Genomic DNA, 25,557 nt, shown 5'->3' on the forward strand with positions numbered 1-25,557 from the left:
TAACAGAATTATATGCAATAACTCAAAACTATGGTAAAAGCAATTTAGGTTAGACTTTTAGAAAGAACTTAGTGATTGGGCATGCTCCCCCCTGCCAAAAGTCAGTCGCCATAGTCCAATGCTGATGGTGCTACCAGAAGCAGAGGAAAGGACAACTGGCCACTGAGAGCCTCTCTCAGCCCTGAGTTGGGGACCACAGGACATCTGAGAGTATTACTTAATGGAATCCATGAAAGAAAAACTCTAAGTCAGTACACATCCTCATTCATTTAGGCTCTCATCAACTATGGAAGGAAGGAAGCTGTTTGTTAATTTTTAAGAAATGATTAATAAGAATCCTTTGGCTTTTGATCTTCAGGGCTCAACTTAGGTGTGAGTTCCTCTGGGAAGCCTCTCTGGCTCCCCTAGCTCCCAGGTGGGTTAGATACCCCTCCCTTATGCTCCTGTGGTTCTTGCCTTGCCATACTGCACTTCAATTTTCCATTTTCTTCCTCTTCTCTACACTTTGAGCTCCTTGAGGGCAAGAACTGTGTCACTAGTCTATTCTCAAAACTTAGCAGGAAGCCTAACACATAATAGGTACTCAATAGATATTTGTTGAAAGATGACCACCAGCCTAAATAAGTTGGCTAATGGGAAAAATGACTTCCTAATGGCTACATGCAGCACTTTGAGAGGCTGAGGTGGGAGGATTGCTTAAGCCCAGGAGTTTTTGAGACCAGCCTGAGCAACATAGTGAGATCCCATCTCTACAAAAACTACAAAAATTAGCTGGGCAAATATGAAATATACAAAAATTTTAAAAAATTAGTTCCAGCTGTTTGGGAGACTGAGGTGGGAGGATCACCTGAGCCCAGGAGGTCAAGGCTGCAATGAGCCATGATCACACCATTGCACTCCACTCTGGGTGACAGAGACCCTGTCTCAAAAGAAAAAAGAAGCATTTTTTCATTTTAATTGAAAATTCCTTTTTTCTCATACTCCATTGTAAAACTAAATACCCAAGAAAATTAGAGGAGTTTAATAGGGGAAAATTAGAAAGTATAATCAAGCAAAGAATATTACAAGCAAAAAACAGAAAAACCTATCTCTACCAACTAGACACTACTGTTAATAAATTTGTATATATTCTTGCAGATTTTCCCCCTTAAGGTTGAGTATAATATAAATATCATGCACATATTAAATGGGATAATTCTATAATATTATTTCATCATGTGCAGGATATATTAATTTTTAGCACCAGTTACAATGCCTGAACACTATTCCACTGTGTGAACATAACTTACTTAACGAATTCCTAGACATGTGGATTTTTCATTTTTATAAACAATGCTAAATCGTTTCTTAAAGATTTTTAAAGGCAAGTAGCCTCTTTCATCAAGGGGAAGGTAACATAACAGAAATGCATCTTCACTAAAAGTTCCGCTAGACTGGAGTGGACCTGTTTTATTGGGCACTCCATCTAGCATGTAGTAGGCACTAGGTGAGTTTTATAGGACAGCAAACGAGAGAAAGGGCAGGATGCCAGGATAGTAGCCTTTCCCCTCTGTAGTGAAATTCTGTACTTCTTATTCAATTCTGGATTTCTGTTTCATGCCCAAATTAACTTTTTTACTTTGCAGTACACTCATTTATTCATAGCACAAATGTAATAGTATTTCTGCTGTTAATTTTAGTTTGTTTTAATTTCCTTCCTGCTTGTAGTGTTTTCATGGTTTATCTTTATCAGCAATATTAGTTTATGATGTCAATTCATTGTACCTTTTAAACTTTACATAGCACTTTGTACAATGCCAAGCATTTTTAGAAGTTTCATAAATAACATTTGATGTTGTTATTGAGTTCCTACTATATCTTCTTTCATTCGTGAAGTTTTACTCACTGCTTGCTATGTCCCAAGGGGTGTGTTACAGGTGAAGATACAAAGGAATGAGAAAGGGGATGGAGGCTCTGTCCTCAGGAAGCTCTTACAGGTAACAGATAGGCATGGAATCAGACACAGGCATTACAGTGAGTAAGTACCAGAGGAGTTCTGCACACAGTTTAATGGAAAGACTGGAGAAAGCAACTGCAGGGTTTTGATGGTGGACAGAGAGGGCTTCATGGTGATGAAAGGCAAGGTGAAGATATTGGAATCTTGAAGAATGAGCCAGGAAGTTTACCAGAAGGCCCAAGGAAGGAAGGGCATTCCAAGCAAACTAAATGGCCCATGCAAAGCAGAGGTCTGAATGAGCTTATTTGGGGAAATACATGTTGTTTGGTAAGGCCAGAGGGCAGGACACAAGTTGGAGAGTGCCAGAAGAGGCTAGCGAGGTGGTCAATCAAAAAGCCTTTTGAATAACAGACTAAGGAATACAAATTCTACTCATGTATTTATGTATTTATTTTTGAGACAGAGTTTCGCTCTGTCACCCAGGCTGGAGTGCAGTGCTGCAATCTTGGCTCACTGTAGCCTCTGCCTCCTGGGTTCAAGTGATTCTTGTGCTTCAGCCTCTGGAGTAGCTTGGACTTTAGGTGCCTGCCACCATACCTGGCTAATTTTTGTATTTTTGGTAGAGACAGGATTTCACCATGTTGGCCAGGCTGATCTTGAACTGCTGGGCTCAAGCCATTCGCCTGTCTTGGCCTCTGAAAGTGCTGAGATTACAGGCATGAGCCACCCTGCCTGGCCTATTTTTTAGTTCTTATTTACTTATTTATTTTTGAGGCAGGATCTCGCTCTGTTACCCAGGCAAAAGTGCTGTAGCACAATCACAGCTCACTACCGCCTCAACCTCCCGGGCTCATATGAGCTTCCCGTGTCATTTTAAAAAATTTTTGTGAAGATGAGGTCTCACTATGTTGCCTAGGCTGCTCTTGAACTCCTGGGCTCAAGTGAGCTGGGTCCTCTTCCCTGGGTCTTACAAAGCTTCAACAAAGGTGTCAGAGTGGCTGTGTTATTTTCTGCAGCCCATAATGTTCTTCCAAGCCTATGTGGTTGTTAGCAGAATTCAGTCCCTGTTCTCTTACTGGCTGTCAGCCACGGCCACTCTTAGCATCTAGAGGCTGCTCCCAGTTCCTTGCTATGTGGCCCTCTCCCAGGTCCTCTCTCAGCACAGCAGTTTACTTCTTCAGGGGCAGCAGGAGAATCTCTCTGACTTCTAGAGTTTAGTTTACTTCTAGACCCTCTTTAAAGGGCTCACCTGATTAGATCAGGCCCACTCAGGCTTATCTCTCTTTTGATTAACTCAAGGCCAGCTGGGGAGGGACTTGAATTACATCTGCACGATCCCTTCACTTTTGCCACACGGGGTATCACTGGAGCGCTCTCTCATCACATTCATGGTCCTGCTTATACTCGAAAGTGTGGGTCCCTGGGGGGCATCTTAGAATTCTGCCTACCACAGAGAGTGTGTCATGAATTAAAACAGAAAGTACATGAAGAAGGGCAATTTCATTGGGGTTAAATATTGAGTTTTGTCTTCAAATGAATATTGTTTGAAATATCTGTGTCATGTGGTAGAGAATACTGTATTTGGTGACTTTCTACATAGTACCTATGGGCTCTGACACACATTTTATGTCAGCTCAAATCCTACAAAATCATCTTCCTAATCACTGTAGTCACCCAATGGAACAAAAGTAGTAATTGCATGGATGACAAGAGCATCTTAAAATGTCTTTGCATCGTTACAATCTTAATGTAAAAATTTCATCTTATATGCTTTCACTTCACTTATAGTTTTGTGTCTATGACACACATATACACACACATCTTGAAATAATATAAAATTATTTCACATTACATATTTGCTTGCAGGTAGTGTGAGATATTCTTGTGAAAGGTATATGTACAAAATGCTTCTTTTACATATTTTGCCAACAGTATACATTTATTTCCCAATGCTAATGGATTCTCTGGCTTCAGGACAGAAACTAAAACACATTCTTTCTTACGCTTTGAATTTTAAGAAAAAGTATCTTTATAATGATATGTTATTATGTACTGCTACAGAGTGAACCTCATGCAGTAAAATATAGTTTATGTGATGCCTGATACTACACAGTTGATGTTGGTGAATATCACCATATTTACATTTACAGCACGTGTGTTGGCATTTTATAGGAAAAGCCTGTGTTAAAGCTACACAATTGCCCTACAAAGGTTAAAACAGTTGCCAACTGAGAGGAGGCACTGCCTGAAGCCTTTGAGACACTCTTTCTACAAGGGCAACATCAAACAAGATGGTGGATGGCTTCATTAGCAGCCTGTTTGAATAGCATTTTCTCACTTTGAGATAAAAATGTTCTGAAGAGTTTGTTTAGGTCTACTAATGAATATTTCATCCCAGATGGAGAAAGCACACAGGGGAATATTGCACAAACAACTGGTCCATGAACTCTCTCACCCTTTGTGTTCAAGTGGTGTGTGTATCTGAAGAGGATGGGGCTGCATATTTGATGGCACCGACTCTTTTCAAACATGGTTTTGCTGTTGTCGTTTAGCTTTGCTTGTCTTGTGAAACAACTGAATTCTCACTCGCGCTCTAGGAGCATAGGACACTGTTGAGAAATTAAATCAGTATGTATTGAGCAAACATCTAATTTTAGGATTTTTAAAACTCTCTCTCCTAAAGACCTCTATTAGGCTGAAACTTTACATGGAATACAAAATTAAAAGGTTTACAAATAAGTATGTTTTGCTGTGTCGTATAATGATTTAAATTTATGAGTTAAAAAAAAAATCTTTGAAGTGTATCAGCCCTTACATGTTCACAAGATCTGGAGGATCAGGGCCCTCATTTGCATTTTTGTATTTTCTTTAGCTCAAAATAGATTTGATTAAAAAACAAAATTTGGCACGAGATTAATCCATAATAGGATTTTATTGCTTCTGTTATTTTTTAAAAAAACAATGTTATGCTTTGAGGTGTGATTAGCTCATAAATACAGCAGCTACTTTTCAGATATGTCTCATTTCATTTTTTTTAGTATTCACCCGTTGGCTTCCACATTTGTGGAATGGTGTTGGAATTGTACACTTTAGCTCACTTTCCTTTCATCTACCCAGAAGCACAAAATTTAGCACCAGTTTCTTTAGCCAGATTGTGACAAATGAGTCCTCATAGTTACTAGGTATGACGTGTAATATATTTGAAAAGCTAACAGGTTTGCCAACAAGTACATCCAGTAGATATTAGAGTTGTAAGAAATTTAAAGTTAATGGCTGAAATGCTAGAATTGAGTTGCCTACCTTGCCTCAGGAATATATAGTACAAGGGCTAGATTTTGCTCCATTAGACAGCTATGTAAGTAAAGATTATAGAAATCAGAACATTTACTGTAGTATGTTTAACAATGCCCTAATTGGAACATTGTTCTTTTTCTTACAATCTATTTTGCTTGGAAAACTTGAGATCAGAATGACTGTTGGCTTACTTTTCCATAAATGACCTATTTAATTTTTCCCTTGATATGACTTTTGATTTTGAGTTTTTCACTTTGTTTCTTGTAACATTATGGCCAATTTTTTTTTTTTTTTTTTTTTTTTTTTAAGACAGGGTCTCGCTCTGTCGCCCAGGCTGGAGTGCAGCGGCACAATCTCGGCTCACTGCAACCTCTGCCTCCCGGGTTCAAGCAATTCTTCTGCCTCAGCCTCCTGAGTAGCTGGGATTACAGGCATGTGCCACTGTGCCCAGCTAATTTTTGTATTTTTAGTAGAGACGGGGTTTCACCATGTTGGCCAGGCTGGTCTCGAACTCCTAACCTCAAGTGATCCACCTGTCTCAGCCTCCCAAAATGCTGAGATTACTGGCGTGAGCCACCGCGCCCGGCCATGGCCACTTTTTTTTTTTTTTAACCTACAGCACCTGGTATTCCCAGGCGATCTCCCATCAAAGTACTAGCCAAGTCTGCTAACCTTCCCAGATCAGACAATGTTGTCTGATCTTGGATGCATTCAGGGTGGCATGGTATGATATGGCCACAATTTAATATTTCTTGAGCACAAGCCAAGAATTAAACAAGGTCAAGACTGGAAAGTAAACTTGGTCTTTGGATTTATGATCCAAATTAAGCATGTACTTCAAAGACAAATTGTTAAAACCTGTAGTAAATATATAGCACTCATTATCTGAAGAAGCTGTGTCAGCCATGTTTATGTATTGGTTATACCTGTGAGTAATATACATGCTTAGCCTTCTACATACTCATCCCTTATGTTTTTTATATATGTGTGTGCATATGTATATATGTATGTATATGTTTATGCACATATACACATGTAGATGTGTATATACATATGCACACACATAAGATAAAGGATGAGTATGTAGAGATCTAGTCAAGTGTATAGTTCACATACTTTAAAATCACAACAGTTTGTCTTGGTGGAAAGAACATGCATGGACATTGGCCTTTTATAGTCAAGGATCTCTCCAGCTCTATCAAGTAATGGTGTGACTTTGGACAAGTTGTTCAATTCCTATATTTTTATGAAGAGAGAAGTGAGAAGAGCCTACTTGGGAAGCACCCTTCAAGCATTTAATCCTAGATTGGCATTTAATCCTAGCTCCCCACTAACCTGCTAGTTAGGGTTGATAATATGCTTATCTTACTAGAAGCAACTGAATGTTTGGGCCTATCTTTTCATATGATGATGCCATTCTAAGCCATCACTAAGCTCTCTTACAAAACACTTTTTAAAATGCAAGACTAGATAACTTTTCTGATTTAGTATCACATTCTACGTGAACAAAACATGGAGTGTTTAAACAAAGCAAGCTGGGTGACTATTGACTATTCAAAAGTCAAAAATCATTTTTTGGACTTTCAGACCCCAAACTGTAAAATACTAACATTACCAACATTACATATTACTAACACTACTAGAAAAGACATGAAATGTCCCAATAATGTTTTGAATTAGTTAGATATAAAATATTATAATTTAAAATTTTCTTTAGGAAAATAATCCTATGTTTATGATAATTTTTTAAGGGAGTTTAATTAGAACTGTGACAAAAACTGAAACATTGCCAATTAAATTTATTAATTAGTAAAAATGATCAACTACTAAAGCAAGTTTTTTAAACTAAATATTAAATGTTTTGAGAACCACCATTCTTAACAAGGAAAAAGAAACTTACCAATAAAAGACGGCCAAGACAGAGTAAAACCCTGTAGCTCTGAATTTAAACTAGAAGTATTGCTGTGAACTCTACACATAGTTTATTTTTAATATGTCTACTTTCCTAGTGCCGTCCACTGCAAAAACCAAGAAACAATGGTGAGCCCCGTGACAGTGAGCACCTCTAGCACCTAGGATGCCAGCTGCATGTATCACAGGTTTGGAGCAGGAAATTTATAAGATGATGCCAGAACATCTTGTCAAACCAGAAAGAAAGGACATAATCAAAGATTACTGGGATCTTGTCTAATGGACTTAGGGGTCAGTTTGAAAAGGCTCCCAATAACCAAAAATGCGGGAACTTCAGCATCAGTAAAAATAGTAACTGCTTCCACTGGATAAAAAATAATACAGAAAAAAAAAAGAATGAAGGACAAGAATAATTACTGCAATGAATTGAAATGCATCAAACATGTTAAATACATTAGTTCATAATGATACCAAAAATGATAGTCACTGAAGGAAACCAAATCATAATTTTGAAGATTGATAAAGGGAAAAATAATCAAACATTTATCATGCCTTCCCTGCATAAACTGTACTAGTGAATGAGCAGACATTTCTCTTTATACAAGTATTTCAGCTAATAAATGAAGAAGGGATGGGACAAGAAACTATTCCTGTTTTGCAACTCCAAATAATGAATGGGTCTAAGCATTCAACATCAATGCCTGCTAACATCACAAAAATAACCAAAGATCATGTGCTTTTTGATACAAGGATACAACCACCCAACAAAGTGGGCTTGTCAAAGAATACAGCCTGAACTTGATCAAGTCTCTAGATCCAATGTTCAATTTCCTAGAAAAACAGAAGACAAAGGAACAGAATAGACTTATCAGAAGATGCAATCAGCAAAATGCAGAAGGGAAACTCTACAGGACAAAACAACTTAGATTGTTCAATTAAAAAAAATTGCAAAGAAAAAAGAAATGGAAGATGACTACAGAAAAGCAAAATAAAACAGTAAAGACACAACAGACATATCAACTAGACCAAACAAAAAAAAAAAAAAGAAAGAAAAAGTGTCCCTTATTTGAATCTTGCTTTTAAAAAACTACCAAAACACCCGGGTGCGGTGGCTCATGCCTGTAATCCCAGCACTTTGGGAGGCGGAGGCAGGTGGATCACTTGAGGTCGGGAGTTTGAGACCGGCCTGGCCAATGTGGTGAAACCCTGTCTCTACTAAAAATACAAAAATTAGCCAGATGTGGTGGGGCATGCCTGTAGTCCCAGCTACTCCAGAGGCTGAGGCGGGAGAATCGCTTGAACCCGGGAGGCGGAGTGGCAGTGAGCCAAGATTGTGCCACTGCACTCCAGCCTGGGCGACAGAGTGAGACTCTGTCTCAAAAACAAAAACTAAAAACAAAAAAACCCTACCAAAACAACTTTTTGACATAAAAGAGATAATTGCAAATTTGAATTCCAGGTATTTTTTATGATGTTAAGGAATTGTGGCTTTTTATTTATTTATTTTTGCGACAGAGTCTTACTCTCTCGCACAGGCTGGCACGCAGCGGTTCGATCTTGGCTCACTGAAACCTCCACCTCCTGGATTCAAGTGATTCTCCTGCCTCGGCCTCCCGAGTAGCTGGGACTACAGGCGAGTGCCACCACACCTGGCTAACTTTTGTATTTTTAGTAGAGAAGGGGTGTTACCATGTTGGCCAGGCTTGTTTTGAACTCCCGACCTCAGTTGATCTGCTCTCCTCAGCCTGAGAAAGTGCTGGGTTTACAGGCATGAGCGACCGCACCCAGCCAGGAATTGTGGCTTTCAAAAAGTGTAAGAATGATATTGTGGGTTTCTTAAGAGTGTCACTTTTGGAGCTATATACTGAAATGCGTATGGATGAGTGTCATTATGAAATGATGATGCATGGATATTTGCTTCAACTTAATACACAGGGTAGGGATAGTCGATGGAGGTGTAGATGGGGAAGAACTACCATGGGTTAATATCTGCTAGAGCTAGGTGATAAGTACATGGGGCTTTGCTGTTCTACTCTGTCTACTGTTATAGATTAAAAATTCTCTACAATCACTTTTTAAAAATATATTAAATGGCTAACAAAACTGAGAGGATTTTTTCCTTTTGAAGAAAATAATCCATAAACAAATTTTTCAGGAAGCACAAATATAGGAGTTTATGGATTTTTTCTTTTTTATTTTTACCTTTTTTGACTCCTGAAGCTATGACTGAAGGCACTTAAAACCTTTTATTGTGTAATATTTTATATAGAGACAACAATACCCCTACACAACATATTGTTTCATTTTTCATGGTTTTGAGCTTTGTAAAAATGGTGTTATACTGGATGTGACTTCTTCAGTCAGGTTTTCAAGATACATTTTGTTGTTGTGTGTCTCTGTAGTTCTTTCATTTTTCACCACTGTACAGTATTTCATTGTATGAATATACTACAAGTTGAGCATCCCTAATCCAAAAACCCAAAATTCCAAATGCTCCTAAATCCAAAACTTTTTGTGTGCCAATGTGACACCACAAGTAAAAAATTCCACATTGGGCCTCATGTGACAGGTTGCAGTCAAAACAAAGGCCACACATAGAATTTACTCAGTGTCCCCAAAGGAAAAAGACCCTCCCACCCTCTTTCAGCTGTGATGTATCTTTTTAACACACACTGAAATTCCCCCATGCAAACACACCCACAAAGGGTAATAAAATGGCATATGTGCAGGGTGGATGCTCCATGGGCAGGTTCCCCATGATGCCCCACTTGGGGCCACGACCTATGTGCGTTACTCACTCTGTTTTTGGTTTTGTTTTATTTTTTTTGAGGCGGAGTTTCACTCTTGTTGCCCAGGCTGGAGGGCAATGGCGCAATCTCGGCTCACCACAACCTTCACCTCCCGGGTTCAAGTGATTCTCCTGCCTCAGCCTCCCGAGTAGCTGGGATTAGAAGCATGTACCACGATGCCCGGCTAATTTTTTATTTTTAGTAGAGACAGGGTTTCTCCATGTTGGTCAGGCTGGTCTTGAACTCCAGACCTCAGGTGATCCGCCCACCTTGGCCTCCCAAAGTGCAGGGATTACAGATGTGAGCCACCATGCCTGGCCTGTTTTTTAACTTATTCTCTGCTCTACAGTGTAAAGATATTGTTGAAAGTGCTAAAAAAAAAAAAAAAAAAAAAAGGCCTGCAGATATCCCTCTGGGTAACAGTGATAAGAAAAAGCATTTATGTTTATCTGTAGCATAGACAGTCAAGATGTTGGAGAAACTGGACAGCTGTGTAAGTGAGAAGCATCTTACAGGAGAGTATGATATTGGAGTGACCACCATATAGGACCTGAAGAAACAGAAGGATGAACTGTTGAAGTTCTGTGTTGAAAATGATGAACAGAAATTGAAAAATAGAGAAATGCTGCCTAAAACTAAAAATGAAGATCTTGATGGTGTATTGAAAGTGTGGATCTGTCTGCATTATGGTAGACACATGCCACTTATTGGTATGCTGATCATGAAACAAGCAAATATCTATCATGATGAACTGAAAATTGAAGGGATTTGTGAATATTCAATAGGCTGGTTGCAGATATAAGAAAAGACACAGCATTAAACATTTAAATATTTGTGGTGATAAAGCATCTGCTGCTGATGAAGCAGCAAAGATATTCCCTGATGCATGGGCTGGGCATTGTGGTTTATGCCTGTAATTCCAGAACTTTGGGAGGCCAAGGTGGGAAGATTGCTTGAGCCTAGGAGTTCGAGGCCAGCCTAGGCAACATGGCAAGAACCTGTCTCTACAAAAAATAATTTTAAGAAATCAGCTGGGCATGGTGGCAGGCACTCATCTTCTTAGCTAACTGGAAGGCTGTGTTGGGAGGATCACTTGAGCCCAGAGGGCTGAGGCTGCAGTGAGCTGTATTCATGCCACTGTACTCCAGCCTGGATGACAAAGTGAGAAATAAATAAAAATAAATAATAAATGAAAAAACAATAATAAATAAAAATAAGAAATTCGTTGATGAGTTTGCCAAGGTCATCACTGATGAAAACCTGATGCTGAACAAGTCTGTAATGCTGATGAAACATCACTGTTTCAATTTTATTGCCCCAGAAAGACACTGACTACAGCTGATGAGACAGCCCTTACAGAATTAAGAAGGCCAAGGACAGAACAAATGTGCTGGGATGTGTTAATGCAGCAGGCATGCATAAATGTAAACTTGCTGTAATAGTAAAATACTTGCATCCTTGCTGTTTTCAAGGAGTGAATTTCTTACCAGTCCATTAGTATGCTTACAGAAAGGTATGAGTCACCAGGGACTTTTTTTTTTTTTTTTTCTTTTTGGTTTCACAAACATTTTTTACCAGTAGCTTGTGCTCACCGCAGGGAGGCTGGACTGGATGGTGACTGCAAGATTTTGTTGTTCCTTGACAAATAATCTCATTCTCCAGCTGAAATTCTCAGAAATAATGTCTATGCCATGTACTTTCCCCCATATGTGACTGCATTAATTCAGCCATGAAACCAGGGTATGCTTAGGTGAATGAGGAGTAAATACAAAAACACTTTATTGAATAGCATGCTAGAAGCAGTGAAAAGAAGTGGGTGTGGAAGGTTTTCAAAAGGAGTTTAGTGTGAAGGATGCTGTATATGCTGTTGCCAATGCATGGAACACAGTGGCTAATGACACAGCTGTGCATGTCTGGCGCAACCTCTGGCTTGTGACTATGTTCAGTGCTGATGATAAAGACATTGGATATTCTTGTACACTTATGAAAGCAATTCTCTAAGACATACACTGAGGGGTGGGGCCACTGGGTCACAGACGACACATATATTCAACCTTACGAGGTAATCCCCAACTATTTTCTACAGTGGTTCTACCAAATTATACCCCAACCATCAATTTATAGAAATTTTTGTTTCTTTTTAAGTATTCGTCATTTTTTTCTGTAAAGAAATGGAAGTGGCCTAGAATGACAAAGATACTTTATATAGGTGCCTTTTAGAATTCGTTTTTAAGGACTTCTTCGGGATGATCTCATTCCTACTCACACATGTGAGTGCACCATTTGTTTGCTGTGCAGTACTACTTACATATCTATCACGTATCTATTTATATTGTTATTTAGTTTTTCAGGCGTTTGTCTTTTCCTCTCCAACTAGATCAAAAGCTACGTGAGGGCCGGGAAGCAGCTATGGCCATTTTTGCCTACCCAGCATCTGTTCCCTTCTTTTGGAAGCAGCACCTCAATTTCCCTCTAGAGAATCACCTCTAACCACTCTCTCAATCCATAGTCTCAATGAGGTTCACTCCCCTCCCCATCCCCAAAGTTGCATGTCTATTCTAAGCACAGGTCAGCAGGGACACATGACTTAGGTTGTGCCTAAGGTCAGCCCAGTGAGACTCAATTTTGCAACTTTTGTTGGAAATTTTGGGAAAGTTTTGTTTTGATTTTTTATTCTGTGGCTTCTGAACCAATAGGATGCTTAGAGGTGCTGAAGGTCATCATGCAGCTGCATGAAGTAGACCTGCCTGAGGGTGAATTCAATGCAGAAGAAAGAAGCACCAAATGGGCGAAGAGACTGATTTCTGGATCCAGCTGTGCCAGGAGCCAGTGAAAGCCTCTGGCTTTTCAGTTACATAAACCAATGAGAAAGTCTCTCTGTTCTCACTCCAAGTCCTGACTTATGTATAATTTATTCAAAAAGTTTATTTGTTTGTTTGGTTGGTTGGTTGTTTTTCAAGATGAAGTCTCGCTCTATTGCCCAGGCTGGAGTGCAGTGGTGTGATCTGGGCTCACTGCAACCTCCACCTCCCAGGTTCAAGCGATTCTCCTGCCTCAGCCTCCCAAGTAGCTGGGATTACAGGTGCCTGCCACCAGGCCCTGCTAATTTTTGTATTTTTTTTTTTAGTGGGGATGGGGTTTCACCTTGTTGGCCAGGCATGTCTCAAACTCTTGGGCTCGAGCAGTCTTCCCACCTCAGCCTCCCAAAACGCTGGAATAACAGGTATAAACCACTGCATGTGGTCTCAAAAAGTATTTATTATCCGCCCATGCTAGGGTTAAAGATACAGCAATGAACATGTTCTATGAATGTTTGTTTTGATTTCTATTTGAATGATCTTGCTATTGTGAAATTATAGGTTTAGCCTCTTAATAATTTTTAAAATAGACACTTATAAGTAAACCATTTTCAAGCTTCCTCAAGAAGCAGTTGGTAAACATGTTTGTTCAATATGTTAAAATATTAAACCAAAGCTCTTATATTCTGGTACTCAGTACTCTTACAGAATATAAATAAGAAATAGTCCCTACTTTAGAATGGCTTATGATATCATCTAATGGGAAAGATAGCACAATTGGAGGGAGGAAAACCCTCAGGCTCCTAAAACTGATAACACACACAAGTGCAATACATAGTTCAGAGAGAGAGAGAGAGAGAATGAACAGGCATGTGTGTATATCCTAAGAACATTCTGAACTGAGTAGATGTCCACACCTAGGTGAAATAATAAAGGAGAAAGCCTGGAGTGGATCTTGATTTTGTGGGAAGTGAAGCTTATACAATTTATATAAGGGTCCTCCTTAAGAAAACAAATGCAAAGTTAGGCATAAGGTCTTAGCTGGTGCAAGCAAGGCCCTGAAGCTTAAGATTTGTTAGCTTCAGGGTTGATCTGCCTACGCAGGAGAGGTCTGAGTATGTGCAAAATCCCAAGTGGTGGTTCAAGGAAGTACAAACAGGTTTAACTGACTAGGGTGGGAAAGGAAAGCTAGCAGATAGAGGAAATGACAATTACATTACTAACTGATTGATTGAAAAGGCTGGTCATTTTAGGGGTCCTAAAAGCTAAGGAGATTAAGTTTCATGATTATGTAATTGGGAACTAGAGCAGATTTCTAAGAAGGAAAGTTGCATGCTTAGGGAAAAATTTCTTGCCACTGGGTTTAAGATTAATTAATCCATAAATAAAAGTAGGTACTAGGGCTCCTAGAGATATTTGTAGCAAGAAATGATGATTTTGTGGACTAGGATGGAGACTGCAGAAACTGAAAGGAAGGAAATGAAGTCATATCCAAGTGATTTTGAAGGAAATAGTCTAAATATGTGGAAGAAAACAGGACTGAAAGGTCTGGAAGTTTTCAAGGCTGAAGTGCAGAGGTTGGCAATGGATTCATTTTGATGTTACTTTTTTCTAACATAAGCTTCTTGCGGGTCAGGATTTAGGGCTTTAGGATTATTTTGCACTATTTTTTGTAGATGCACATTTAGTACATATCTAATATTCTTCTCTAATATTCCAGTAATGTAAGAAATCTTGATATGTTTCCATGTGAGCTATTAAGGGGGAAAACTGTATAGCCCCTTCCATGATGAATGGAAGTGCTAGATTCCAAAACTACATACTCCAGAAGAGGAATGTGACTGGCAACGTGGTCAAAGGAAAAGAAGTTAGCCTTCGGGTTTGGAAATCTCTCCCTGCCTCCATGTGCTGAGCTTAAAATATTCAGATGGCTTCAGCTCAGTTACAGCCTCCCTTGGGTGTCCACAGGGGCCTTGAAGGAAGCGGAAGAGAGTTCATCTCACCTGTAAACACTGAAGTAAATGGATGGCCCACCCTTTGTGTGCAGAGTGAAGAAAAAGGATTAAACACTGGCGTGGCAATGATGACCAGGCATTTTCTTGGAGGTTACACTTGAAAAACATGTAGGGTTTTTCAATCATTTAAAGATAATTCTATCCCAAAGGATTGAAATAATCCAGTTTGGGCCAAAACTACCTGAAAACAAGACATAGAACATTTCTATGATTTACTCATTTTCCCTTCAGAAGCTCAAAGCTACCACCAGCAATATTGAAAAGATAGAGTGCATTACACCCTGCTATTCACTGATTTCAGCAATGAAAGTGTGAACTTGGGAAACCTGAGTTTATTCATCAGTTTTAAGAAAACCCTCAAGATATAAAGCTAGCTCTGTGGGAATCTTTAGTCTGATTGCTCTAAGAGCAATAGCCACTGTCTAGGAGCAAAAAAGGAGGAATTTAGTGGAAGCTCAGTTCAATTCTAAATGATCTGACTTTGGTTTTATCTGCAGTTTCTTTGCTATGAACCTATAAACAAACCAAGAGGGCAGTTTTGGAAAGGAGAGTATTCACAAATCATAGTAACAAGAGTCAGACCACTAGGGGGGATCGTTAAGCCATTTTGTGCAAAAAGAGTGACTTAACTTTTGAAAATGACTGCAGTTTCATTATTTTAAATCGTCATTAGTCAACTTTAAGCAGGCACAGCACACCAGAACTGGAATTCAATCTTTGTAAGCAAACTCATATCTCCACCTAAAGCGATCAAATGCCTGTAAACATCCCTTTCTTGTTTTAATTGTGAAAGGATTATTGTGGGCTTTGAAGTAATAGCTGTTCCCACTACCTGCTTCCAGAAGCAGCTGTTCCCACAGCATCACGGCAGGTGCAGCCCAGAAGCTGGGCCCTGCCCTTATCATGTAGCGGGCGGTATATTTGCAGAGTCCAATGTGTGTTCAGTCCTGAATTAGCCAACTTTGTTATCTAAATTCTCCTAAACCCAAAGCCTAACAAGAAAATAGCAAAGAGTAATTCCCCCATAATAATTGCAGAGGGATGGGGATCAGGGAGGATGTGAGAGGCCGGACTAAATGAAGCTTTTTTTTTTTTTTTTTTCCAGACAAAGAGGCAAAACTCTAGATTTAAAAAAAAAATGAGAGGGGGGCTGAAATGCACATGTGGAGATTGTTTAAACAAAACTCCAGTGTTTTTAGAATTGCTTCTCCAGTGGATCAGATATCTTGCTTGCCCTACGTTAATAATCATTTTCAAATCAGTAGCTAGAAGTCGGCTCCCTCAGCAGTTCCAAGGCTCCGTGTCAGTGCAGAGGCTGTGTGTGGGAAGCAGCAGAAGGCAGCCTGTTTGGAAAAAGGAGAGCAGGAACTGGGGGCACATCTCAGAAACTCATGATTGTTTCAGTCATTAAACACTGATATTTAATTTGAGCTTTGTAATCCAGGACACTATTATTTGGTCCCAAGCAAAAAGCGGGGGAAAAAGAAAATGAAATGAGTATAATAAAAGAGCAAGGAGGAACCAGCTGCTTTGGGCAAAGAAGGGCAATAAAAGGAATCTTTATAACTGCCGAATGGTGGAATAGGCTTTTTTCTCCCCGCCAAGCAGAATGTCAAATTCTGTCCCCCTTTTTTCCCCTCTTAAAGCGTGCTAAAAGGAAAATTCTTCACAGAATCTTAAAGAACTTTTTTGACACAACAGCTGCAAAATCTATTTTCTAAACAAAGATTTATACATATTTATATGAGCTTAATCCAGATTTTTTTTAATAAATCATCCTCAGAACTGCAGAGGTAAACTATATGTAAATACCTCAAGTAATAGGCTTGTAGTGCAAATCACATCATTTTATCTTCAATTTTGCATTCGTTTTTCTGGCTTAAAGGTGCATCAGAGATATGCATTTTAGCATATTCAGAACACGGGGCGTGAAATTAAATGTTTGACAGAGTGAGAAAAATATACAGACTTTGGAGATGCCTTAAAAATAGTAATTTATGCAGATCTAGAGGAGTGAAATCATTTGCAATGGAGTGACCCTCTCTCCAGGAATTTTGTGCTCAGTGTTCTTCCCTAATCTCCCGCTGTATCTTCATTTTTCATTGAACTAGCCAGTTTTCTGCGAAGCCGTCTTGTAGATAAGGGGAGTGCTAAAGAAGAAGAAAGAGGACGCTCGGTGAGGCCGTTTCCATTGCACTTTTACCCAAGGCAATGGGCAGAATTTAACGGATTCCTTCCAACATATGTTTTTGCCAGATAAGTAAACAGTGTGTGTCGGAAATGAAAAAGCATTTGCAATTTAATGACATTACAGCTCTCAGCTTAGGCTGGCGTGCTGCGAGGCAAAAAGCAGAAAAAGAGAGGAGAGTAGAAAGAGAAAAAGAACAAAGTTCATCTTCCCTTTTGTGCATTTTTATCAAGAAAAATATTACTTCTTTCCCTCTCTTGTTCTCTTTTTCTTTTTCGTCTTTTGGCTTTTTTGTCTCACTCATTTACATTTTTTTTTTCTTTCCTGCCTTTCTGTCCTCTGTTCACTTTTACCTTTTTCTTATATTGCCACTGACTCATTTCTTTTTTTCTCTCCATTGTGTCTCCTTATTAATCTATTTTGGCCATTCAGTTTTACCTTATAAGAAGCTGTTTATCCCACAATGTATCTTTTTTTCTGTGTTGTACTCCTATTGCTATAGCTCATAGTCAACAGGATTGTCAAAGGGATTATAACGTTTCATTTGAAAGCTCTACAAATCTGCTCTCTTGCCTTCGGTACCTTCCCCCATTTCCTCTGATACTTGTCATTTTATTTCACGTTCATCGTGGTCTTTAGTTTCACCCCAGACATCACAGTACCCTGATGTCTAACCACTGATACTCACTGTCTTTGCATTGTATGTTGGCACTACAAGGTTCTAGAAACTTAACCTTGAAATGGCAGAACCATTCTCTTCCACCCTTAGTCAAGTTCAGACTGGTATGGACAGTAAACATACCATGGGTCAGAATTGGTCCTTCCAGTGGCTCATGGTCAGGACAGGGTGTCATGTAGTTGATACTTATAATGGGTCATCTTCCAATAGAAAATGAGCCCCCAAAACTGCTGCTGAGTTTGCTGTTACTTTTCCTGTTAAATATGGTGAGAGAGTGATTACTGATACTACGATCTGTATATATGAGTTTTATCATGGTTTGCTTGAGTATACATGTGTGTTTTTACATGTGTATGAATTAGACTACGTGACAGTGTGCATAGTTGTGTGGAGTTATTTAAGGCAGTGTAGGTCTGTGAATACAGGCATATAGAAAGAAATGATTATCTTTCAGCTTTGATTCTACCCTGAATTCCAGAAGTAAAAGTTGAATGGAAAACCAATATTTTCTCCCCACTCAGGTCCATAACATTTTTATTTTAGGATTATTTTGACTGCTACTTTTACAGGCAGGAATAAGATTTTCCACCAGGTCTCCCTTTTGTGACAGACTAGTTAGATGACCAGGCAACCCCATTCAGAAGCAAGGAATGCCTCTCAGTCATTTTTGCTGCCTTGAGTTGTCACTCTCTCAATCTAAGCAATTCCTGAACAAACAACTTTTAACATGATTCATCATTGCCTTTTTATTTTTGCAAAACAAGTTGACATATTTTCAATGTTGTTATCACGACCATTTGAATATTAGTACCCAGATTTTTAACGCAAATTTCATTCTAAGTATACAATTGTAAGTTACATGTCAGATCCCAAGGTTAACCTGCAGGTTGAGCATAATTGAAAGGACCATAATCAAATTGCAAGTCCTATCACAGAAGTACTGTACAGACTTTAAAAAGATGCTTAAATAAAATGTTCTTGTCTAAAGACATGTGCATGTTTTTACCATAAAATTACATCTTCCACATCTTGCAGATCCGGCACTTGGTAAGTAAAAAGAAAATCTATTTGGACATGAGGATGTAAAGTAGCTGGAGGTGGTAATTTAATCAACCAAGGATATATTTCAATGTTTTTCTGGTCTTCTAGGCATTAGCACTTTAAATTCATTATGTCGGTTTGACAGATATATGCAGCCTTAAGGATCTAAAAATGAAATCCTAGAAGTATAGCCTGCTAGAGGATATATATTGAACTTAAGAGATTAAAATGGTATAACCATTGCAACAGAATGGAACATACCACGTTTCTCATTTTTTTCCCACTAAGCATGAGTATTTTGCTGATGTAAAATACGGTCTTCTCTAATTATAAAACCTGGCTGAAGAGCCAGAGCTTTCTAACTTTTATTACTGATGAAGTGGATATTAGAAAGAAAATGTTGGCTTCATATGGAGTCTGAAGATGAAGAAGTCTTCCATTTGGGATTTTCTATATCAATAATTTATTAAGGAAAATAGTACAAGTGGTTACATGCAGCCTACTGTAAGAGGCAAGTACATTGCATGCTTCTCCTGTTTAAGGCAAATAACAAAAGAGCCAAATTATAAAGCAGGTCTTAACGTAACTGGGACGTTAAATCTACTATATCATTATGCCAATTTAGTAACGTTAATGATCTGTAATATTAATTCATCATCCTGGAAAATGGGGAAAGGTTGCCATAATTAACTATATTAAGCCACAATTAAAAAGTCATCCAAGCTGTTGTAAAGATTCTAGTGATGATAAGCGTGTTCGTTATATTATAAACCTTTCTGACCATGTAAATTTGGTCCATAAGACTTTGTTACAAACAGCCCCTCACTTCGAATTCAGATAAGTCAAAAGAGCAGCCACCCACGGAGGCAGTGGCACCGACTAGACGCCTTATCAGCCATTTCCATCGCCAACTGCGGTTTAACACTTTCTTACAGGGAGAATCGGCTTTGAAAGAGGTACAACCTTTTAGCATATCTACTTTAATTCCTCACAGGGAAGCAAAACCAGGCTGTCTAGTGAAATTCACATATGTCAGACAGACTATCTACTCCCCTAAGATTAGGGTCATCTTTGAAAGTCACATTTCAAACTGGCACAAAATGAACATTTTGATGTTTCTAAATGGAGATCTAAGCCTAAACCCAAGTTGCCTATCACCAGATGTCTGATAAGCTCTTAATTCTCCTCCCTACCCATTTGAAGTCTCTATTGTGGATGGGAGTCTTTAGGTTACAGACAATGTCAGGAGAAAAGATAAATGGAACCATGCATGGGGTGAGATGCAGCCAAGATGACAACCCATTTAACTTTCCCGTCCAAAGGACTCCCTTTGTCTTTGACGGGACAGATCAGCTGGTGATAAAGGACTATTTCCTCTTTCACTAAGAAATATGATAAACCCCAACTTTGCCTTACACCTACCGTTATTATCCTTGCCATTAATGATCATGAGTTCCTCCTCCCTAAAGCAACATTTAGTATGCTGCTACCTCTATGCATAAACCACCCCTGAAGTGCATCTATAATCAGTGACTGTCATTGCTGTGGTAAGCTGAGTGACAGAGGAAGTAACAGGGATAAGTTGCACACACTTGCAGCTGGAATTAGTTTATGGCAACTGACAAAGAAAACACATCACCAGCTTGTTTTGAATAGGGTACTCAGGATTTATATATGCAGAGGTTCATAAGGGATTCCCGTGTCTATTGGTATGGCCTGTTTTTTGGCTATTAAGCCTAAAGCCCCCTTGCAAACCCCAAAACACACCTGACACAGCATTGCTCAGCATTTGATAAAGATGTTTGGTGAGGAAGAAGGTGCAACAAATCCCTTAGCAGATTATTTCCCCACACTATGAGCCTTTCTATTGATATAATGGTATGTCCCAAAAGAGCCAAATTATAAAACAGACACAAATACACATACACTCAACGCTGATTTCTGCAGCATGCCCCATGCCGGAAAAGTCTCGCCAACAGCATCAACGTGCTATCCTAGTGACGGGAGCAAATCATTTGTCAATCTCAGCTTTACTGATGCAAGTAGTGACACGAGGTAGCTCATTCCAACCTCCTCACTCAGCAGAAAACAGCAACTTGTTCTCAGAGAAAAATGTCTGCTCATGTGAATACCCGGGGAGCCAGTTCAAACATCCAGCCAAAAAAGAGTTACTTCCCTTTAGGGAATGCTGGAAGTTTCATGACTGTTGCCCAAAGAGAAGTCCCTTCAAATGTGATACTGGATAGGGAAGTAGCAGTTACTGCTTCTCAGAGGAAAGGAGTCTCTCTTCCAATAGTCATTGCCAGAGGAAAGCAAGTCTTACATGACGTCTTGGAAATGCAAAGAAGTCTACCAAACCAAGCTCACCTTCATCCCCATCCTTCTAGAGCAATCACCATCAAGAAATTTGATTTACCCTTCCTCTGCAATAATGTGTAGCCAAATGAAGGTGAAAAGACATAGTTTTCTAGACAGGTTTACAAAAATCCTAGCACTAACCCAGCCAAGATGAAACAAAGAGGATCTTGCCAAGTCTTCATCCACAGATCTACATAGGTCCAGTTGGATCTTCTATATTTTGAGGACATATTGAAGAATAAAAAGGAGTCATATTTGGGGTACTTTTCTGAGACTCTCAAAACACTTTCCACACTCTGTGAGCTGAAATTCTTGTGAAAACATGTTAAAGAAGTAGTTCCACTACTGACTGCCATTTGTGTGTTCACATTCACACACACACACACACAAATGTGTGTGTTATGAAGCACTTTGTAAGATCCTTGCTCTGAAAAGACAAAAGATAGTCTGTCAATCCTGCCATTAGGCATTTCTGAGTGTGGCTAGTGTCTACATTCTGAGTGTGGCTAGTGTCCCAGGCCTTGCTGCTCTGTTTAGAATGGGTCTTCCTCTATACTTAGATGGCTACTTCTCAATGTTCATGTTCCTTTTAGTTCATTTATGCCTTTGTTTGGTAAACCTTCTACAGGGACCAACAAATTGCTCAAAGGCAAAGGCCTTGGTCCCTATTTTTTTTGTAACACTGTTCACACAGTGACTCCCCCATGTCTCTGAGTGGGTGGAGAGGAAGTTATACAGGGCAAGGGGAGCACAGAGATGTGCTGCTTAGTAAGAGTTTCTTTACGTTTTTCCATTTCCTGTAATTGGTGCATTGGTATTTCCACAACTCCTGCACATTACCACTGTGTAGGAGTTAGTGTCATATTTATTGACAGGCACCTGTTAAGTCAATGGAACATACAGGGTGCAGGCATGGATTAGGGCCTGAAGATCTTACTCTGGATTATGAGACAGAGCTACTTCTTTTCCTGTCTCGGGTATGCATGAACACATCACATCACGGCTTTCAGTGTTCAGTGGTGACTGGTACATAGGTCTGGGAAGGAACTTAGGGGTCATTGTCTACTTCCCTCATGAGGAGACTGAGACAGAAAAGGGCGCAGTGGCTCATGCCTGTAATCCCAACACTTTGGGAGGCTGAGGTAGGACGATTGCTTGAGCCCAGGAGTTTGAGACCAGCCTGGGCAACATAGGGAGACCTTGTCTCTAAAAATAAAAGAAAAATTAGATGGGTGTGGTAGCAGATGCCTGTAGTCCCACCTACTAGGGAGACTAAGGCGGGAAGATCGCTTGAACCCAGGAGGTCAAGACTGCAGTGAGCCAGGGTTGCACCACTGCACTCCAACCTGGGCAACAGAGCAAGACCCTGTCTCAATTAAAAAAGAAAGAAAAAGAAAAGAAAAAAAAAGAAAGGTTAAATATCTGCCCAAAGCCAAAGCCATCAGCTATCTGGGGAAACCAGGAAGCCAGAGCTTTTCACTGCATAACTAAGCAATCTATCTTTCTAGGGAATCTTGATTTGTCAAAAATCAGACTACTACTAGCTTTTAAAATGGGTCCTTTTGAAGCTTTTGATCACTGATTTTTGGTCAGTGGTCAGGAGGGTGAGTTGTAATCAGCTCCCCTGTGACTGTCTGCTGAAACAGCATCTTGTGTCATGTCATCTAGTGTAAAACTTGTCTTCCTGGGACTGCATAGATTAAGATGCTTTTGGACTCAAACATAGACTCCTTAGTAATCAAAACTGAGGTTAAGAAAATAGTACCAGCTTAGCATTATTATTATTATTTTTAAACCCAGAGGTTTTCCAGTATTGTTCAGTTCCCCATTATGGGTTGAATTGTGATATGGTTTGGCTGTGCCCCCACCCAAATCTCATCTTGAATTGTGGTTCCCATAATTCCCACGTGTTGTGGGAGGGACCTAATTGAATCATGGGGGTGATTTCCCCCATATTCTGGTGGCAGTGAATAAGTCTCACGAGATCTGATGGTTTCATAAGGGATTTCCCCTTTTGCTGGGCTCTCATTCTGTCTTGCCTGCCACCACGTAAGACGTGCCTTTTGCCTTCTGCCATGATTCTGAGGCCTCCCCAGCTATGTGGAACTGTGAGTTCATCAAATCTCTTTTTCTTTATAAATTAAGTAAGTCTTTGTCAGCAGCATGAAAATGGAGTAATACAAATTGTCTTCCCCAAAAAGATGTTGAAGAAGTCCCGACCCCTAGTACCTGTTAATGTGACCTATTTGGAAATAGGGTGTTTGTAGGCGATGAAGTTAAGATGAGGTTGTTAGAGTGGGCCCTCATCCAATATGACTGTGTTGTTTTTATAAAAAGGAGAAAATATGCATAGAGGGAAGATAATATGAAGGGACACAGGGAGAAGGCCATGTGAAGACAGAGGATCAGGGGGCTGCATGTGCATGCATGCAACCATGGAACACCAGGCATTGCCAGCAAACCACCAGAAGCAGGAGAGAAGCCTGGGAGAAATTCTCCCTGCAGCCCTCAGAGGGGATCAACCTGCTGACACCTTGATTTCAGACTTCTGGCTTCCAGAATTGTGAGACAACAAATTTCTGTTGTTCGAGCCACCTAGTTGGTGGTCCTCTGTTATAGCTGCTCTGGGAAACGGACACACTTCCCCCAAAGCATATGGAATGCAGATATTCCTTTGTGAGTCACTTTGTGTATTTTTGATGGTGTTTTTTGTTGTTATTTTCTAAACTTTTGGCTTCCTAGTTTCCCCAGATAGCTGAATTATAATATTTTCTAGATTGTTTTGTGGTTGGAATGAAAAACGTTGTGATAATATTTAACAGTATATTAACAAAAAGCTACCAGTTAAATGTTATGAACAAACTTGTGACATGTATACTTTCTGTGGGGATAACAACTGGGCTGGGGGAGGTGATTGTATAATATGATTTCTAACACTAAATAAAATATTACAAAACAGAGACTAGTATGTTTTCTTGACTCAAACATCTGAAAAGGCTAAATCATATGTGCTACTCAGAGAGGTTTATGTGAGACTACCCAAGGGGCTGAAGTGAACAGCCCTGTAATAGGCAAGAGTTGAGTCAAATGCCTCCGTAGGGCAACTCAGCCTGCCAGTACCTTCTGTTTCTCCAGACATCATCTGTCTCAGTCTATTCAAGCTGCTATAACAGAATATCTTAGACAAGGTGCCCTAAACAACAGAAATTTATTTTTTGCCTGGGTACGATGGCTCATGCCTGTGATCCCAGCACTTTGGGAAGCTGAGGCGGGTGGATCGCTGGAGACCAGGAGTTCGAGACCAGCGTGGCCAACGTGGTGAAATCCTGTCTCTACTAAAAATACAAAAAATTAGCCGGGCGTTGTAGCGGGTGCCTGTAATCCCAGCTACTTGGGAGGCTGAGGCAGGAGAATCGCTTGAACCCAGGAGGCAGAGGTTGCAGTGAGCCGAGATCATGCCACTGCACTCCAGCCTGGGCGACAAAGCAAGACTCTGTTTTAAAAAGCAAAAAGAAATTTATTTTTCATAGTTCTGGGGACTGGAGAGTCTAAGATCAAGGGGTCTGGTGATCCCGGGTCTGGCAAAGACATCCTTCCTGGTTCACAGATGGCTGTTTTCTCATGGTATCCTCACATGGCCGGGAGAGAGATCGTCTCCCTCAGGTCTCTTTATATAAAGGCACAAATCCCATTTATGTAGTCTCCAACCCCATGACCTAATCACTTCCTAAAGGCCCTACCTCCAAATACCATCACAATGGGGATTTAGGCTTCAACCTGTGAATTTGGGGGAACACATATATTCAGTCCACAGCAGCATTTGTCAGTACCTCTACATGTACAGTGACAGACTGGGCCAATTCTGGATAAAATAGCCAAGTGGAAAGCAGAGATGGAACCTACACATACTTTATCCACTAAAGCCTTATTTAAACTTATCTTTCAAGAAAATTAGCAAATCTTGCTGGAGTTTACAGTTTGTGCATTTGTCGAGAATGTTTCTCAGGTTTTTATATTAATTGAAAAGTTATATTAAATTGAAATTAGCCTCTGACTAATGTGCTGCAAAACTTTGCTTTAGGCAAAATCAGTGGCATGAAAGAATCATCTCAACAAGCCACGCAGTAATCTTGGGCTCCTGGCCCTCCTACCTCAACTCACCTATACCCTTCTTCCATCACTTCATGCCAGACAACTCACCCCCTCCAAAGTGGTGAGGCTCTGGCCCAATCCAGGACCTTCCCAGTTGATTTGAGCTCAGGTGCCCACCTGGGATTGCCAGATAAAATACAAGATGCCCAGTTAAATAACTATTTATTTATTTCCTTCCTTCCTTCCTTCTCTCTGTCTCTCTTTCTCCTTTCCTTCCTTCTCTCTCTCTTTCTCCCTTCCTTCCTTCCTTCCTTCCTTCCTTCCTTCCTTCCTTCCTTCCTTCCTTCCTTCCTTCTTTCTTTCCTTCCTTTCTTCTCTCCTTTCTTTTCTTTCTTTCTCTTCCTCTGTTACCCAGGCAGGAGTGCAGTGACTCCATCTTGGCTCACTGCAACCTCC

The 25,557-nt window shown here is 39.9% G+C and overlaps 1 protein-coding gene across 1 annotated transcript in view; it reads left to right on the forward strand.

Annotated features, from left to right (window-relative positions):
• Positions 1-8,244, forward strand: part of GPR180 (G protein-coupled receptor 180) — a 52,676-nt gene extending 44,432 nt beyond the window's left edge. Inside the window, exon 11 of the transcript XR_673894.4 lies at positions 7,240-8,244. The gene's annotated coding sequence lies outside the window, so the exon portion shown is untranslated. The remainder of the gene's footprint in view (positions 1-7,239) is intronic.
• Positions 8,245-25,557: the final 17,313 nt, after the last annotated feature.

Source organism: Pan troglodytes, chromosome 14 (assembly GCF_028858775.2).
Source record: "Pan troglodytes isolate AG18354 chromosome 14, NHGRI_mPanTro3-v2.0_pri, whole genome shotgun sequence".
NCBI classification, from domain to species: Eukaryota; Metazoa; Chordata; class Mammalia; order Primates; family Hominidae; genus Pan; species Pan troglodytes.